This window comes from Salmo salar, chromosome 07, assembly GCF_965601325.2.
Source record: "Salmo salar chromosome 07, fSalSal1, whole genome shotgun sequence".
NCBI classification, from domain to species: Eukaryota; Metazoa; Chordata; class Actinopteri; order Salmoniformes; family Salmonidae; genus Salmo; species Salmo salar.
Genome location: NC_138297.1, coordinates 62,589,617 through 62,607,794, shown reverse-complemented (window position 1 = coordinate 62,607,794; position 18,178 = coordinate 62,589,617). Strand labels below are relative to the sequence as shown.

General features: G+C 41.3%; 1 pseudogene; it reads left to right on the top strand.

Moving 5' to 3' along the window:
- The first annotated feature begins 35 nt into the window (after positions 1-35).
- On the top strand, positions 36-2,986 carry LOC123743832 (prolactin-like; annotated as a pseudogene).
- Positions 2,987-18,178: the final 15,192 nt, after the last annotated feature.

Sequence of the window (18,178 nt, the reverse complement as noted above, 5' to 3'; positions counted from 1 at the left end):
TGTGTGTGTGTGTGTGTGTGTGTGTGTGTATGCGCATGAGGTTTACTGGGTTTGACGTACCAAGACGACCACAGTGGTTTAAATAGAGTAGATGGTATGCTTGATGTCATATATGACATTGTTACACAGTATGTGCTAGTTTCTAGGCTATACGGTTTGAATGGTATGGAGTCATGAACCTACGTACATGTCATCTTGTTACATTAGATATACATAGGCCAGTGTTAGTTCTTCCATGACTTGTCTTCTCTCTCTCTCTCTCTCTCTCTCTCTCTCTCTCTCTCTCTCTCTCTTCCAGTGTGGGCTCTGCTCATGGTGTTGGTGTGTGTGTAGCTGCAGGGACAGGGGTAGGGCAAACACAGCGCCTATCTGTGCCCACGTTCAGGCGGGGTTCCACTTCCTTTCCCTGGCAGACCACTTTGACGGGGTCATCCAGCACAGTTCCAGGATGCATAGCATCTCCAGTGACCTGCACTCTGAATTCGTAAGTCCCATTATCGTTCTCTAATATGCTCAAGGAAATCCCCCTCTCTCTCCTCAGAGAGAAGAGTTAACAGAGGTGATTCTGAAGCTGTTGGTAGCATGGAAGGATCCTCTGTGGCAGTTCCACCAGAACATGGTTCACCAGGATGACTTCAACAACTTCAGCTCCAACAAAGCACTGGAGATGAGCTACGCAAGGGAGTCGAGAAGGTGGCTGATAGGGTAAGAGGAAGATGGGGGAGAACGTGGCTGATAGGGTAAGAGGAAGATGGGGGAGAACGTGGCTGATAGGGTAAGAGGAAGACGGGGGAGAAGGTGGCTGATAGGGTAAGAGGAAGATGGGGGGAGAAGGTGGCTGATAGGGTAAGAGGAAGACGGGGGAAGAAGGTGGCTGATTGGAAGATGGGTGTGTGGGGGGAGAAGGGTTGGGGGGGCTGTGTGTGTGTGTGTGTGTGTGTGTGTGTGTGTGTGTGTGTGTGTGTGTGTGTGTGTGTGTGTGTGTGTGTCTGTGTGTGTGTGTGTGTGTCTGTGTGTGTGTGTGTGTCTGTGTGTGTGTGTGTGTGTGTGTGTGTATCTATTACAATACATGACCATTAGTATGTGGACACCTGCTCGTCCAACATCTCATTCCAAAATCATGGGCATTTATATGGAGTTGGTTCCCCCCTTTGCTGCAATAACAGCCTCCACTCTTCTGGGAAGGTTTTCCACTAGATGTTGGAACGTTGCTGCGGGGACTTACTTCCATTCAGCCACAAGAGCACTAGTGATGTCGGGCACTGATGTTGGGCGATTAGGCCTGGCTCGCAGTCAGCATTCCAATTCATCCCAAGGGTGTTCGATGGCGTTTAGGTCAGGGTTCTGTGCAGGCCAGTCAAGTTCTTCCACACCGATCTCGACAAACCATTTCTGTATGGACCTCACTTTTAAGATTTCCCTTAAATGGAACTAAGGAGCCCGAATCAAGAAAAACAGCCCCAGGCCATTATTCCTCCTCCACCAAACTTCACAGTAGGCACTATATATTCGGGCAGGTAGCGTTCATGAAGCTCCCAAAGAACAGTTCTTGCGCTGACGTTGCTTCCAGAGGCAGTTTTGAACTCGATACTGAGTGTTGCAACCGAAGACAGATTACTTTTACACGTTACGTGCTTCAGAACTCAGCGGCCCATTTCTGTGAGCTTGTGTGGTCTATCACTTTGCGGCTGAGCCATTGTTGCTCAGAGATGTTCCCACTTCACAATAACAGCACTTACAGTTGACCGCAGCAGCTCTAGCAGGGCAGAAATTTGACCAACTGACATGTTGGAAAGGTGGCATCCTGTGACAGTGCCACGTTGAAAGTCACTGAGCTCGCCAGTAAGGCCATTCTACTGCCAATGTTTGTCTATGGAGATTGCATGGCGGTGTGCTTGACTTTATACACCTGTCAGCAACGGTGTGGCTGAAATAGCCGAATCCACTAATTTGAAGGAGTGCCCATATACTTTTGTATATATAGTGTATCTGATAACTAATGTATTATTATATTACCCACCAATTAAGTAATATTAATCTCTTTATGAGCTCATAATTATACAATGAACATTTCTACTGACTGCAGCTCAATTCTAGAAAATAATCATCACTTAAATCCATCATTACTATTTGTTGTTTGGATGATTAAATTGAAAATTACCTATGGCTTTATGTAAGAGTTATAATGTGAAATGTCTCACAGATGACGAAGTGTGTATGTCACTGAATGAATCACAGAGATGGGGGGAGAAAGACAGAGAAACAGAGAGACAGACAGAGAGAGAGAGAGAGGATACAAATAAGACAAATAAGACAGATTTAGCCTTGAGCATACAATAGTAAAAGTGAGTGAGTGTGAAGGAGAGAATACAAATAAGGCAGAGTTAGCCTTGAGCATACATACTATAGTGACAGTGAGTGAGTGTGAGAGAGAGAATTAAAGAAAGATATAGATAGTGGGGGAGAGAGAAAGCAAATAAAAGCAAATAAGACAGAATTAGCCTTGAGCATACTACAGTGAAAAGAGTCCTATAGCAGCTTGATCCATAGTGACATTGTGTAGACTGATGTTGACACCATCACTGAGTCAGTGACGAATGCAGATGCCAACCAGGATGTCACTAGACAATCCTCACTCTGCTACTGGGTTGGCATGTGATAGCTCACGAGAGAAGGCACACACACACACACACAGACACACCTCATAATGCAATATGTACAGAAAGTAAAATTCCTTGTCTCTGACAATCCACTGTCTGTGTCCCTCTCTCTCAGATGCAGCACCTGGGGATGATCAGTAACTCCCTGAGTGGCCTGTCCTCCCCTGAGGCCTTGGACCCCTCGTCAGACACCAGCGGAGAATCCCAGGCCATGAGCGACCACGACCTACTCTACTGCTTCAGACGGGACTCCAACAAGGTCCAGAACTACCTGAAGATCCTCAAATGCAGGATCGTACCTGAGAACGGATGCTGAGATGTTAAGACAAGACAAGAGGCGTGACTTTCACAAGCTACCGTGTCAATCAAGGAAATGGGACATCATCATCATCATCAATAGACATGATGATAAGACCGAGACAAGAGACTGGGACTGTGGCACTTTCCTCCTCCTGACAAATCCAACAATAACTTCCACCAGCGACAATCTCTTAATGTCTTCTATGTACTGTATATATTTCATGACACAGAGAAATATAGTACAGATGTAAGATCTTAATCTGATCACCCTGTTGCAGGAATTGTAGTGTATTTGAGGTTTAAGAAGGCTTCTGAAGTTCATAATTTCCACTTAGAAATTTCAGCCTTGATTTTCTCTTACGAAAAATGTATCAACCCCTGCAAAAACTACCATTAATTATAATCCACATTTCCTGTTGCTGCAGGATTATTTTCCTGCTTTAGAAAGCTGGCTCAAATGAAATCCTACACCTGTATGTAACTTATCTTGAAAATGAAAACTTGAATTTGCTCTCAGAGTTTGGGGGGCAGAGCCACTGGAGTAGAATGTCATAAATACCTCCATGACCATATCACCTTTATGTTTAGAGTACGTATATGATTGAAGTTCTGTACTTAGAAGAGAAATCGATGGAATTTCTAATGTTTTTTTTCTTCCATTTATAAGACCAACTAGACATGAAATCTTCTTTGAAGTAAACCAATAGGGACAAAAGCAGAACTCAGAATTCAACATTCTATTGTGATTGATTGTGTGTGTGTGTGTGTGTGTGTGTGTGTGTGTGTGTGTGTGTGTGTGTGTGTGCGTGCGTGCGTGCGTGCGTGCGTGAGTGAGTGAGCATGAGGTTTACTGGGTTTGACGTACCAAGAAGACCACTGCGGTTGAAATGGAGTTCCTGGCATGCTTGAGGTCATATATGACATATATATACTTTTTATTATATATTTTTATTGTAACCCTGGACAACCTGATTCAACTTGTCAACTAATCATCAAGCTCTCAATGAGTTGAATGAGGTGTGTTTGTCCAGGGCTACAACAAAAATATGTACTGTTGGGGGTACTGGAGGACTGGAGCTGGGAACCACTGGCCAAAGGTATCTGCAAAGTGTCATGGATGCAGGCTTTTACTCCAGCCGATGCTGCAACAAACTCAATCTAACTAATGAAATGTTGATTGAAGACTATGATTAGTTAAACAGTTGAATCAGACGTACTAACGCGTTGGCTTCTGTGGATCAGATTGAACACCACCTGGCAGAGGCAAAAAAAGGATTAAAGGACAAGTTCACTTTTTTGAACCAAATCTGTATTTTGGATAGCATGTTATAGTATTGTCCAGACACTTTTTCACTTGGTTTTGAGAAACGTATCGAAACAGCGATAGACTTCCTCATGCTTGTTCTGCAGTTGGAGGGGCACAGATAAAACATGAACAAAGGCTCCAAAAACACCCACATACTTATAGTGATGCAGGCCTTTATGTTGTACACATGACATTGTGTCATTCCAAACTTTAATTGCAATGTTATGTTCCATTCTGTTGGACTCGAGTGAAACTTCTCCGTCTAGCCAGGGCTTGCGCACGCTGAAAAGGTTACAGTGCTACAAGAAGTATCGCTGGAGTCCAACAGAATGGAATTTAGCATTGCGGAGAAGTTCGTAATGACACAATTTCATGATCAATGCATTTAAGCTCGAAGCTTTCACGTTGTCATGACGTTGGCCTGTGGGTAAGGTTTATGACCCCCCATAAATACCTTTCTCCCTTCCCTTCTCTCTCTGACTCTACTGAAGGACTTTTGAATAGCCTTTTTTAAACATAGAGAGTCTGGGAACATCAAACAAGTGGGGGGAAAGGAACCATATTTCGGTAATAGAACCAGTTGGAAATATACCAGGTACTTAATGAGTATGGATGTCAGTTTGGTTGTCATCTGAGACATTATGACTGATGACAGGACGACATAAACTGTACCTGGGAAAGTCTACACATTCTAGTTATCAGATTCACATGGAATTGTTGTGCAATTTAAATGTTTGATATTGAAACTGTTTGTTAGGAGTTTAAATGTAATTTTAGCTTCCAAATGAGAGAATTGGGTTTTCATAAGGAAAGAGCCCTTCTCAATCAGTGGCCCGCCCCTGTGAAGAGACAGGGGTTATAAACGATGAAACACACCCTTCTCCCCTCGCCACTATATAAGTCAGTGACAAAAACATAATCAGTCTGTTCCGGGTACGTGAGGTCTGCAGCCTCTGCATTAAAAGGACACACATGTCAAGTACAGAACTAAGCCAACCTCAGCGTGAGCCTTGGTTGTGAATGGTATGAACTTTGAACCCTTATTCACTACAGAAGTGATACTTCCTAGCCGTTGAGTTAGCAGCGGCCGCTGTAGACGTGGGCTAGGAAAGGACGGACGACAGATCTAATCTAACACACAACGAAGATACTACAACGTATCCATTTTACCACCAGTGACATTCTTCCGAGGACAGGAAGATCTCTGTTGGCCAACACGGCCAGCATCTACGACCAACCTACCGGAGCGCAGCTCAGAGTAAATATTTATTGCATTTTCCTTTTCCAAATGGCCGGTAATTTAGAATGCATAAGATTCTGTATTTACGATAGCAGAGCTGTTTCTGTGTTCCTCAGTCTTCCCGCTCTTTCATTCAAGCCCAACCCCCCTTTCTTTGTGTAACAAGCCGCCATGCCGGTTTAGCCCACTAGGGCACATTCTCCTATCATTTCCTTGTCACCATATCTGTTTTTGCATTTCTGTGAATTATTTAGTTTAGTAAATAAATGATTTTAAGACAATTGATGTATGGATGACTCATAGTGAAGACTGGGTTCGTGCAGATAACCAACAATTTACGACGTTTGGAATGAGATTGACGTGAGGTAAATAACACATCATTAATGGAGACAAATCGATCAGATATTATAATATCTGAAAGTTATATTAGGAAAATTATAACTTTGTAATCTGAATATTTTCCTTGGTGCCCCGACCTTCTAGTTAATTACAGTTACACGATTAATCAATTTAATCGCGTAATAATAATTACAGAGAGTTATTTGATAAACAAGTCTTCCATTTTAATGATGCCAAAGACACGACAACGTGCAGAGGCTATGCATGCAGCTGGGAGTGACTCAAACTCTGTGAGAGCACTGATGGTAACATTACACACCCTTACACTGAAAACCGTCATGCTGCTGAAACAAATGAATCCATATCCTTCCTAGGAGCTAGCTCCACTCTGGCAGCGCTGTGTCTGCGTCAGACGTCTCCTAGACACGCCTGGGGCTCCAGTGTGTGCCATGCAGAAGGAGAATAAAGCAGTGGGTATGACGCTCAGCCACGGTCCGGCTGCCTACTGACAGGCGGCTCCACTGATCAAAGGCGACTTCTCGTACTTCAGTCGGGAGTCATTGGCTCAGGCTGCCAGGCTTTTACTTTAACATATGTTTCCCAAGTGACGCAGGGAGCAAAGAAGACAGGACCCATAGAAACATGATGGAAGGGAACGAGGGACGACGCGCTAGGGGTTGGGTAGCGGAGAGGCGGAGGGGGGATCGGATGGGACAGGGGGAAGGGGCTGTTTGAGGACCGATGGGGAGCAGAAAGATGGGGAATGGGGGACAGGATGACACTGGCACACACTGTTTCTTAAACACTCAGGCACTTCCTGTGTCAGTCTAATTTGGGTCTGAGCTATGATCTCAATGCAAAGCAATGACAGGTTGCAAAATGAGCTAATATAAGCTCATATTGCGTCAGTCGCTCTTCACATTCATTAGCCAAGACAAAATGAAGACATTAAAATCAGTAATGACCTAAATTGCCATTGGAACATGATAATTGAAAAGCGTACAACAGACTCATCCAAACAGGTTATCATTAGAAAGTGCTGTGTGTGTGTGCGTTTGGTTTTTAGCTTCCCTGTTGGGACCAGAAGTCCTCACAAGGACAGAAAAACAAGGAAAATTCAGACAAGTGGGGACATTTTGCTGGTCCCCACAAAAAAAGGGGTTAGGTTTAGGGTTACAATTAGGGTAAAGGGTTAGGTTTTTTGAGTTAGGGGTTAATGTTAGGGTAAGGTTAAAGGGAAATAGGATTTTGAATGGGAATCAATTGTTTGGTCCCCACAAGGATAGTAAAACAAAGGTGTGTGTGTGTATGGCATGACTCATGCCATTGTTTTCCCTTAATCGAATGCCATTTGTTCCTTGGTCACCCAAGTAAACTAATTGAATGACGTCTTAACTTTACAAAACAAACCATTTTCTATGCCCTCACCATAGCAAACACCTACCCGTAGCACGTGCTCCAGCAGGTATATTTCACTGGTCATCCACAAAGCCAACACCTCTTTTGGCCACCTTTCCTTCCAGTTCTCTGCTGCCAATGACTGGAACGAATTGCAAAAATCACTGAAGTTGGAGACTTATATCTCCCTCACTAACTTTAAACATCAGCTATCTGAGCAGCTAACCGATCGCTGCAGCTGTACACAGCCCATCTGTAAATAGCTCATCCAACCAACTACCTACCTCATCCCCATATTTGTTTTGGTTTTTCTGCTCTTTTGCACACCAGTATCTCTACTTGCACATCCTCATCTGCACATATATCACTCCAGTGTAAATTGCTAAATTGTAATTACTTCGCCACTATTGGCCTATTAATTGCCTTACCACCTTACTTCATTTGCACACACTGTATACAGATTTTTCTATTGTGTTATTGACTGTACGTTTGTTTATCCCATGTGTAACTCTGTGTTGTTGTTTTTGTTACACTGCTTTGCTTTACCTTGGCCAGGTCGCAGTTGTAAATGAGAACTTGTTCTCAACTGGCCTACCTGGTTAAATAAAATAAAAAAAATAAAATAAAATAAAAATAGTCACACACACACACACAGGTTAGGACAGGATACATTTGGAGAGAGAGCGAGAGACACAGAGAGAGAGCGAGAGAAAGAGAAAGAGAAAGAGAGAGACAGAGGGCACAACTGAATGCTGAAGGGGCTCTGTTGTGACTGTCCTGTTGTGTGACTGTCTGGCAACATATTGTCATCAATACTTTACAACTGAACAAATGACCCAAGTGGTGACGACACTTCTCTGTCTCTCCCTCTCACTCTTTCTCTTCTCTCTTTCTGAGACCTGATTCCAAATTCACACGTCTGCCACTAGACAGCAGCACTTCACTGTTCCACTCAGAGTGCAAGGAGACTTGAAAAAAAATATTCTAATAATAATTTTTATTGAACCTTTAATGAACTAGGCAAGTCAGTCAAGAGAAAATTACTATTTACAATGACGGCCAACACTGGCCAAACCCGGACGACGCTGGGCCAATTGTGCTCCGCCTTATGGGACTCCCAAACCCGGCCGGTTGTGATACCGCCTGGATTCGAACCAGGGTGTCTGTAGTGACACCTCAAGCACTGAGATACAGTGCCTTAGACTGCTGCGCCGCTGCTAACACTACCTTTAAACAAACTAAAATATCCATGCAAGAATGTAATTATATAATGATGTGGTTTGGTTGCCCTTGCAGTCCTCCCACTACTACGCAGTTTTCTGTTGTGACTCATGTCATCATCGTGTTGTCCTTGTTCTGTCTTAGCTCCTCTTTACACCTCTGTGGATGATAACCCTGACAGTAGAGACGACCCCTCTGTTACCTTGCCAACTAAGGAACTGGCAGTGGATCAAACCATTGTGAGGCAAAGGGTGGGGGGGGTCGCGATCTTTTGAAACTTAAAAACGCGCTATTAAGTGTCTATAATCAGCACAATTGCTTTCATTGCGTATTATTAATATTATTTAAATTACATAGTTATGTTTCAGTGATATATTGGGGGGGACAAATCATATTTTTCCCAGGATGGGGGGGTCGTGTCCCCCCCGTCCCCCCCGGGATTTCCGCCCCTGGTATCAGTGTTGCTTCTGTCCTTCACCCCAACCTGGGCTCGAACCAGGGACCCTCTAAACACATCAACAACTGCCTCCCACGAAGCATCTTTACCTCCACAAAACCCACAGCCCTCGCAGAGCAAAGGAAACAACTACTTCAAGATATCAGATCGAGTAACGTCACTAATGTCAGGCCATTGCATTGGTTTTATTAGTCCTGATTCCTTTGACTAATCAAAATGGCTATTTAAGCTCTGAATATCAACTACCCAACTTGATCAGGAGTTATCACCAGCCATTTTGCAAGGTGTTTACACAGCGGGAAATGCAGAAGTATTTTATTTTTCGCTATGAAAAAAATGTACAGACACAGATAGCTTGTCAAAAATGTACAGATACAAACTTGAAACCACTGATCATGACAATGGGATGAAACTCCTGGACAACAGCTGTGATTGTCTATTCCATATTGTCCATTTTACTTTGACCGGTCCTGTTTTTAGGATATGTTGTTTGTTAACATGACAGCTCATTTGACAGCTGATTGGTTTCCATTTAGGTTAGGCTATTTGATTGGAGAAACCTGCATGATGTAAAAAATGTCCGTCTCATTACATTGTCATACATTTTATCTCCAGCCTGTAGGCTACAGAAAAGGCCACATACTCTTTCTACCATATCCTAAATCTACTATATTATTTATGTTAGAATCATTTTTTAACAGAACGTTGGTGGAGCTTCAGAGATGCATCTCTCCATCAGCACTCTGGAGAGGCCGGTGGTAATGGACAAGATAAATATTTTACGACCCTGGCTTTGACAAAGTGGACACTGCTTATCAAAGGGTGGTTCCACTTCGAGTCACTTTCATCAACCCCACATTCCCCAACCTCTTCTGTTTTCAGTGGTGGACATGTTTTCAGTGGTGGATCACACAGAACTTTCGGAAGAGCTAGAGAAGGAAATTGAACGTGACAAGAGTGAGGATGAATTAACTGCGGTGGAAAGTGTGGTGAAGACCTCCAAGTTTGAGCCTCGTCCTGATGATGACAAAGATGATTCTGGTCCAGTGGAAGTGAGATTTTTGGAGAGAATGTGGATATGGATCTTCTGTCAGATCCATATTTTGTGTCAGGCTGGGTGGAGAAGAGGTTGGAGAATGCAGGGTTGGTAAAACTCAAGGTTGAATCATGTAGAATCTTTGCGTTTCTGCCGTCCAGAGGGAGCATTACGCCGCACCACCTGACTAGGGATAAGAACTGTGACTTTCTTTCCTCTCCAGAGCAGGGCGCCATTGCAAGGAGTGATAACTGGAGTGGCATTAAGTGTTGAGGAGGATCAACTGAAGCTGAAGATGTGTAGGAATGTGTAGTATCGGTGGAAAAAGTTGTGTGTGTAAACTGTAGGGATACCCATGGTGCTGGAGATCAGAGGTGTCCGGTGAGAGAAAAGCAGGTTGAGGTTGCCAGGATCAGAGTAGTGCAGAAGGTGTTGTATGCTGAGGCAGTGAAGAGAGTATGGTATTCAGGTGAGGTTATCTATGAGATTATCGGTTTACTGTTGTGCGCATTCAGTTTGCATTCAGTTTGCCTACAAAATAGCTTTACACACATACCTCAATGGAATATTAAACTTTGTGTAACACAGAGCCGCAACAACATCAAAAACCAAAGCAATAGAGCGTGATAGGAATAATGTGCTTCAATAAGGTTGTTTTATTTGGCATTCGTGGCCATGGTTGTCAATTGTACTACAGGAATGTAACGTACATCGCAGAGGATAGATGTTGTGGTGACAGCTGCAGAGAAGTACTTGGGTGTATAAGATTTTACTGCAGAAGAGTTACAAGATGTTTTGAACGATCGTGTCCCATGTTTAAAAGGAAGAGTCCTAATAACCAAGGCTGAGGGTATCTCTAGGCTAACATATGTCGCTCTATCTTTATATCTTGATGGTAAAATAATCTATATGAAATAAAATAATAAGAGAGAGACCAGAAGCTGTTCAACTTTCTGTTTAGAAACCGTACCCATTACATTAGGAAAACTGTTGTAATGAACACTTCTGAGTATGGTGGGCTGGAATTCTCTGGACTGTACTACTTTAAATAATAATTTTAAGATCAATTGGATAAAACAGTTCCTAAGAAGACCCACTTGTATGTGGAACTTTATTCCTCATCATGTCTTCTCTGCTTTCAGTGGCCTTAACTTCATGTTGGTTTGCAAGTATAATATTGACAAAGTTCCAGTGAAACTCTGCTTTTCATCGGCAGGTTTTCTTGTCATGGTCCTTCATTTATGAGCATATATAATATCTCTGTGGATAGAAATTATGGAATAATCAGGACATATTGTATAAAAAAATACTTCTGTTTTTAGAATATTGGTTCCAAAATAATATCCTATTGGTGAGCCAACTGGTAAATGCAGAGGGTTTTCTACTTCATTATAAGAAATTCTTATCACTTTACAAGATCCCTGTGACCCCTAAAGATTTTGCAATTGTTTTAGATGCCATTCCCTCAGGTGTTGCTTTATTATTCAGGAACATGTCATGGCCTGACCCTCAGAACATACCTACGATTAACCCTGTTGACTCATCAGTAGGAAAGATTGCTACAGTAGCTACAGTATATGAGCCTTGTTTCAGCTGGATGTTGTATCTATACTTTATGTCATGCCTTATTGGAACGGTTTTACTGATTATCTGGAAAAAAGTTTGGATGTTGCCACACACATACAGATGAAGTCGGAAGTTTACATACACTTAGGTTGGAGTCATTAAAACTCATTTTTCAACTACTCCACAAATTTCTTGTTAACAAACTATACTTTTGGCAAGTTGGTTAGGACATCTACTTTGTGCATGACACAATACATTTTTCCAACAATTGTTTACAGACTGTATCACAATTCCAGTGGGTCAGAAGTTTACATACACTAAGTTGACTGTGCCTTTAAACAGCTTGGAAAATTCCCGAAAATGATGTCATGGCTTTAGAAGCTTCTGATAGGCTAATTGACATAATTTGAGTCAATTGGAGGTGTACCTGTGGATGTATTTGAAGGCCTACCTTCAAACTCAGTGCCTCTTCGCTTGACACCGTGGGAAAATCAAAAGAAATCAGTAAGACCTCAGAAAACAAATCGTAGACCTCCACAAGTCTGGTTCATCCTTGGGAGCAATTTCCAAATGCCTGAAGGTACCAGGTTCATCTACACAAACAATAGTACGCAAGTATAAACATCACGGGACCATGCAGCTGTCATACCGCTCAGGAAGGAGATGCGTTCTGTCTCCTAGAGATGAACATACTTTGGTGCGAAAAGTGCAAATCAATCCCAGAACAATAGCAAAGGACCTTGTGAAGATGCTGGAGGAAACGGGTACAAAAGTATCTATATCCACAGTAAAATGAATCCTATATCGACATAACCTGAAAGGCTGCTCAGCAAGGAAGAAGCCACTGCTCCAAAACCGCAATAAAAAAGCCAGATATATAATAACCAAGGCTGAGGGTATCTCTAGGCTAACATATGTCGCTCTATCTTTATATCTTGATGGTAAAATAATCTATATGAAATAAAATAATAAGAGAGAGACCAGAAGCTGTTCAACTTTCTGTTTAGAAACCGTACCCATTACATTAGGAAAACTGTTGTAATGAACACTTCTGAGTATGGTGGGCTGGAATTCTCTGGACTGTACTACTTTAAATAATAATTTTAAGATCAATTGGATAAAACAGTTCCTAAGAAGACCCACTTGTATGTGGAACTTTATTCCTCATCATGTCTTCTCTGCTTTCAGTGGCCTTAACTTCATGTTGGTTTGCAAGTATAATATTGACAAAGTTCCAGTGAAACTCTGCTTTTCATCGGCAGGTTTTCTTGTCATGGTCCTTCATTTATGAGCATATATAATATCTCTGTGGATAGAAATTATGGAATAATCAGGACATATTGTATAAAGGTACCAGACTACGGTTTGAAACTGCACATGGGGACAAAGATCGTACTTTTTAGAGAAATGTCCTCTGGTCTGATTAAACAAAAATAGAACTGTTTGACCATAATGACCATTGTTAGGTTTGGAGGAAAAAGGGGGAAGCCGAAGAACACCATCCCAACCGTGAAGCACGGGGGTGGCAGCATCATGTTGTGGGGGTGCTTTGCTGCAGGAGGGACTGGTGCACTTCACAAAATACATGGCATCATGAGGAATAGAATTATGTGGATATATTCAAGCAACATCTCAAGACATCAGTCAGGAAGTTATAGCTTGGTCACAAATGGGTCTTCCAAATGGACAATGACCCCAAGCATACTTCCAAAGTTGAGGCAAAATGGCTTAAGGACAACAAAGTCAAGGTATTGGTGTGGCCATCACAAAGCCCTGACCTCAACTCTATAGAACATTTGTGGGCAGAACTGAAAAAGCACGTGCGAGCCAGGAGGCCTACAAACCTGCCTCAGTTACACCAGCTCTGTCAGGAGGAATGGGCCAAAATTCACTCAACTTATTGTGGGAAGCTTGTGGAAGGCTACCTGAAACATTTGACCCAAGTTAAACCATCTAAAGGCAACGCTACCAAATACTAATTGAGTGTATGTAAACTTCTGACCCACTGGGAATGTGATGAAAGAAATAAAAGCTGAAATAAATCACTCTCTACTATTATTCTGACATTTCACATTCTTAAAATAAACTGGTGATCCTAACTGACCCAAGACAGGGAATTTTTACTAGGATTAAATGTCAGGAATTGTGAAAAACGGAGTTTAAATGTATTTGGCTAAGGTGTATGTAAACTTCCGACTTCAACTGTACCTATTTTTTAACAAAATTAAGGAAGTTTATTGAAAAATTATTCATAATATTATCCTGCTGTCGTGTCTTTGGCTATGCTGGATTAACTGATATGACATGCTATTCTATAAAATCCTTCCTCTGTAATTAATATTACCTGATTGAGCTAATCATGTAAATGTAATTAACTAGGAAGTCGAGGCACCACGAAAGTGTTTATAGAGCTGTTATCTTCCAAATAAACTCTTAAAGACCTGGTAATATTTTACATCAATAGCAGTCAATATTAATCGTCACCTTATTTCAGTCTCATCTGAAAGTTGTAAATTCTTGGTTATCTTCACGAACCCTGGCTAACAACTTGAATCAGCAATACAAAATTGGGTTTAATTATTTATTTCCTAAATACCTAACTAATCACACAGAATGCAAATTATGTCATACAGAAAACGTCCCTGGTGGACGGAACCTGTATAATGGTTTGTTACACAAAGAGAGGGGGTTGGGCTTGAATGAAAGAGCGGGAAGACTGAGGAACAAAGGGAGATGCTAAGCTTTCGTAAATACAGTATCTTATGCATTCTAAATTACCGCCCATTTGGAAAAGGAAAATGCAATAAATATTTACTTTGAGCTGCGCTTCGGTAGGCTGGTCGTAGATGCTGGCCGTGTTGGCCAACAGAGATCTTCCTGTCCTCGAAAGAATGTCTCTGGTGGTAAATTGGATATGTTGTAGTATCTTCGTTGTGTGTTAGACTGGATACGTCGTCCGTCCTTTCCTAGCCCACGTTTACAGCTGCTGTTGCTAACTCAACGGCTAGGAGGTCTCACTTCTTTAGTGAATAAGAGTTCAAAGTTCATACCATTTACAACCAAAGCTCACGCTGAGGTTGGCTTAGTTCTGTAGTTGACATGTTAGTCCTTTTTAACGTGTGGACCGTCGTCATATCGTCCTCGGAACACGTGGTTACATTGTCGTCAAGGGCTTATATAGTGGAGGGAGAGAAGGGTATGTTTCATAGTTTATAACCCATGTCTCTTCACAGGGGCGGGCCACTGATTGAGCAGGGCTCTAACCTTATGAAAACCCAATTCTCTCATTTGGATGATAAAATTACATTTAATCTTATCACAAATAGTTTCATATTCAAACATTTAATTTGCACAACAATTCCATGTGAATCTGATTACTAGAATGTGTAGACTTTCCCAGATACAGTTTATGTCGTCCTGTCATCAGTCATAATGTCTCAGATGACCACCGATCAGGCATCATATACATTAAGTACCAACCCATATTTTCAACTGGTTCTATTACCGAAATATGGTACCTTTCCCCCCACTTGTTTGATGTTCCCAGACTCTCTATGTTTAACAAAGGCTATTCAAGAGTCCTTCAGTAGAGTCAGAGAGAGAAGGAAGGGAGAAAGGTTTTTATGGGGGGGTCATAAACCTTACCCACAGGCCAACGTCATGACACTGCCAACCACTACATGAATTAGTTGAAGAAAAATACAAATTGTACCTTTTGTAATGACCACCCAGAAACGGTGTTGCATCTTTTTTGGCATTGTATTCATGTAAGGAATCTGTGACAAGAAATCAGTAGATTTATAATTAAACACATTTATGAACATTTAACACTATTATGGAGAGATGTACTGCTTGGATTCTTTACCTACGATAGAAATAATTTGAAACAATTTTATGTAATTCATTTCATAATTCTTTTGGGCAAATTTCATATTCACAAATGTAAATTTACAAACAAAACACCACATTTTCTTACCTTACAAAAATAAATTGAACTATATTTTAAGACAATTCAATATTCTCCCAACAAAAAAGCTGTTAGAATTACAACTGTGTGTATGTCCCTTAAAAACTTCTTTGGGATCGGTGTCCCTTCCATGGGACGGTTGAGCTAACGTAGGCTAATGCGATTAGCATGAGGTTGTAAGTAACATGAAAATTTCCCAGGACATAGACATATCTGATATTGGCAGAAAGCTTCAATTCCTGTTAATCTAACTGCACTGTCCAATTTTTACAGTAGCTATTACAGTGAAAGAATACCATGCTATTATTTGAGGAGAGTGCACAATTTTGAACATAAGTTATTAATAAACAAATGAGGCACATTTGGGCAGTCTTGATACAACATTTTGAACAGAAATGCAATGGTTCATTGGATCAGTCTAAACCTTTGCACATACAGGTACGGTTAGTGTTGGACTAGTAACCAAAATCTGTCGTTCTGCCCCTGAACACTGTTCCTAGGCCGTCATTGAAAATAAGAATTTGTTCTTAACCGACTTGCCTAGTAAAATAAAAAATAAATAAAATACACTGCTGCCATCTAGTGACCAAAATGTATATTGCACCTGGGCTGGAATAATACATTATGGCCTTTCCCTTGCATTTCAAAGATGGTACAAAAAAATACAAAAGAATGTTTTTTTTTTTTTCTTTGTATTATCTTTTACCAGATCTATTGTGTTATATTCTCCTACATTCCTTTCACAATTCCACAAACTTCAAAGTGTTTCCTTTCAAATGGTACCAATAATATGCATATCCTTGCTTCAGGGCCTGAGCTACAGGCAGTTAGGTTTGGCTATGTCATTTCACACGAAAATTGAAAAAGTGGGGTTGTTGTACCCCCTAGCCCCGCCCCTAGCCCCGCCCCTAGCCCAAATGTCCTTTGGATATTCTTTATATATACACACACTTGTGTTCCCCCATGTACTTTTTTGTATTGATTTGTTGTTAATAAAATTAAAATGATGGGGCAGAGCCTGTCTCTAGTCATAGATCACATTTATTTTGGGAGACTGCAAAATATGACATTTTCAAGACGGGATCAATATATTGTTTCAGGTGATAAATAAAACATATGTTTGAGTTACTTTTTCCTCAACTTGTTTCTCTGACTTTATAACAAGTCATGCACTGCAGAGGAGCTAGCTAGCTAGGTTGAAGATACCATTGTAGCTAGCGATCTCCACCTAATAATTATCATCAAAAACAATTACCATCACATGAACAGGAGGCAAAAGGCATAATACATAATTAACAGCCAATGTGTATTACTTAACATTACTATTCAAATAGTACTCACTTATAGGAATGGGTAATTGTTTACAAGTTGCTAGCTATCCCGTAAAGCCATCTTCTTCTGTGGTTTGGTAACTTCCTGTTCGTCAAACGGACTCTAGCTGGACTGAAGACGACGCAAACGCAAAGTTTTGAGAATTTCAAAGAATGCGCTGTCTGTCTCGCAACGGAGCCTCCAACCACAAGGGGGCGTTGCGTTTTCAATCCGTTGTGGACGTTCCCATTGAAATGCATAATATCTGGCACAAGGTAACAGAGTGCTTAGGGTAAAAGGCTCTGCATGGTCAATCTGACCTCTGCAGTGGCTGTGCCTGTGCAGAAGTCAGCTCAATTTGGCCTATTGCTGTTGCATGTTCGGATACAGCGATAGAATGTTGTTTTTGATAGACTTAAAACAGTATGAAGGAAAAAGGAAACCGCACACTGCTCTTGATAGTATCACTGATATTTAATAAGCTTACGTATCGGCCTCACGGCCTTCGTCAGAGCTTTTGTGAATTTTCTGAAAACAGCACCTCTATGTAGACCTTCTATTTTTCCTTTGCCTCCAACCCCTTTCCATGTGTGGAACGGATGTGGGTGGGGCTAGGTCTACATAGAGGTGCTGTTTTCAGAAAATTCACAAAAGCTCTGACGAAGGCCGTGAGGCCGATACGTAAGCTTATTAAATATCAGTGATACTATCAAGAGCAGTGTGCGGTTTCCTTTTTCCTTCATCCTGTTTCAACTGTTGCCATGCACCTGGAATACGATTGCTCAGATGTGCGAGTGCCTTTTGAATTTTGATAGACTTAAAACAAAACTATCCCAAACCTTAACCCTTACCTTAACCATTCAGACATAATGCCGAACCTTAAGAATTCAGAGTTAATGCCTAAACTTAACCTTAAACACTTCTACATTTGACATTTGAGACACATGGATGAACGTCTAATTCTGAACTGCAACTGTGAGAGCTTGTTGTTACACAGACACAAACACCATATCCTTCTATGGAACATGCCAAACTCATTCCATGGAGGGCCGCTCCTCACTTGTACTTGAGCGATGCATTAAGGTCACTAATTAGTAAGGAACTCCCCAAACCTGGTTGTATAGAGCTTATTTGAAAGCAAAAAACAAAAACCTGGACCCTCCATGGAAGTCATAGCTATTCTTAATACCACCAGTCAGGTTTCAGGTACATTATTATTTTATATTTATTTTTACATTCTTTGTAAGTAAAGTTTGATTTGATTCAAGTGATGATGTAATGATCAAATGGATGTTTTCCAGAAAATAGTGTTTTTTTCAGCCTAATTTCAATAACATTATTTCTTTATAATTGCTCTTGATAACTGCAGTCTCTGGT